We start from the raw sequence: 2309 nt of genomic DNA, 5'->3' as shown, positions 1-2309 counted from the left end.
TTCTTTCATATTGATAAAATTTTTATAAGGCTTTAGAAAACACATTTTACTCAACCTATGAAATACCAAAAATAAGTAGTCATCTCCCTTTGAGATTGATGGTAAACATCCAACAAATTCCATTCAAATTCCATCCCAAGAATGAGTCATTATAGGAAATTAATGACATTAAATTTCTTTCTTATTACTAAGCTTGGTGGTACAAAAGAAATGCATCCTCTTATGAATCTAGTTACCCTTTCTTCCATATTAGGCAAATACACATACCTCTATAGTTCTGTCACTATCTTCCCTACACCAAAATGCATTTCAACCTTGGCGGTATGAGCCTCTATAATTACCTCTAGCCACTCACATCTCAGAAAACATAGCTTACCTAACATATAAAGTAACACATTATAGATATTTTATTCAATGGTGTCCTATAACTGTCCTACACATGGATTTGGCTTTGCAATTACTAGAGCACCTCCATAAATTTATCAACCTTTGTGTATGCATCTCTATATCTATCATGGGTGAAAGGATATATGTCCAATTTGTTTATCTTAATCTCTTCGTACTTGGACACTAAATGAATTTATTGAAGAGAAACCATTAGCTTGTAATTATTACTTTGATCTAGTTTATTTTGTGCCTATAGATACTATAGTGGCTAGTGATTAGTGTGGATTACTATATGCTTTCCCTCTATGTAGTGTTTCCACTTATTCAAAGCTTACACAATTGCATAGATATCCTTGTTGGAGGTATATTATTTGGGGAATTCCCATGAAATACCTCAAAATGGTAGCAAATAGTCCTTCTACCCTTGATCAAAACCACTACAATGGCACACCACTTGCATCTATCTCCAATTTGAAGGGTTGTTGCAAGTTAGGTAATGCTAGAACATGTGCTTGGCTAATATTCTTCTTTAACTTTGAAAAGGCCCTCTATTCACCCTTTCCCCATTGGAAACTCTTTCCATTCACTATTATACCATGTAATGTTGTTGTTGATGATGAAAACAAGGATATGGATTTTCTGAATTATTTTTCTATCTGAGCAAAACTCTTACCATGATCTCCACCTTAGCATGATCTGTCTTCAATTATCTAGCACCTATCACATATCCAAAATAAAATAAACATTGTTGTGATAACTCATGCTTCATGGGATTTTTTGGTATTTGGTGTTTATTTAATGTCTCTAGCACCTACATCAAATGTGACATGTGCTCCTTATTAGTAGAATTGTATACCAATATATCATGAGAATAAATAATAACAAATGAGCCTATTAAATGATGCAATATAAAATTCACATCATGAATGTAGCTATTACATTACTTAGTCTAAAGTACATAACTAATCATTTGTACAAGTCTTGAATAGTTTTGAAGGAAGTCCTTTAATTATATTGATTTTTTACTAAAACTTAATGATATGTGAACTTTAAGCCCATTTTGGTAAAGCATTAGTCTTTCTACAACTTTAAGAGATTTGGCTTGCTGCAACTCATCATGGTAGCTACATATTGTTGACTAAAGAGAGGTTGTTATGATTCTTTTAATCAACTCCTCAACTCTCATAGGGTGAGTGAGATAATGGGATAGGTTGCCCATCAAGCTTATTTATATAAAAGATAAAGAATAAAACTGATATTAATATATATAAAAATATAGCTGAAATATCATTAAAAAATATAGAAATAAAGGTTGTACACAAAAATATCAGCAAACAAAATGAAAAATCAAACCTCAAATAGAAACAAACGCATGAGTATTTTAGAGCCTTACAATCCCAAAAACTATAGAGCCTCAAGTGCACTTAATTTTATAAAATTTAAGAGAATAAAAATAGATAAAATTAAAGAATTTTATAATAAATATACATAATAAAATACAAAGAAAAGAGACAATTTGTTAAATAAATGTTTGTGAGCATAATATAATACACTCAAGAACCCTCTAAATAATATTTTTCCCAAATAGATTCAAAGTATCTTTAATGCAAAAGAGATCAAATAGAGACACACTAGAAAGGGATAAATTATGAGGCATCCTTCAAACACATTTGAGTGATTTGATAAAATTATAGACATCATGCTTTTTTTGCAAGATTAATAGTTATTATCACTGATTAAATTTAGACTAGACCTTATAGTAGCAAATAAATAACAATAATTTCAAGTTACCTAAAAGGATTTGTTCAAATTTTTAGTGGAGTTCCCTTCGAAAATAATTTGGTGCTTCCTTTAGTTCAATTTCTTGCAACTAAGAAAAAAATGGAATGAGAAGGAAGGCATGAATATTAGAAATTATTTAA

This window comes from Pinus tabuliformis, chromosome J, assembly GCF_031772625.1.
Source record: "Pinus tabuliformis cultivar Carrire ecotype Pingquan chromosome J, CPIR1, whole genome shotgun sequence".
NCBI lineage: Eukaryota > Viridiplantae > Streptophyta > Pinopsida > Pinales > Pinaceae > Pinus > Pinus tabuliformis.
This window is presented reverse-complemented; position numbering follows the sequence as displayed.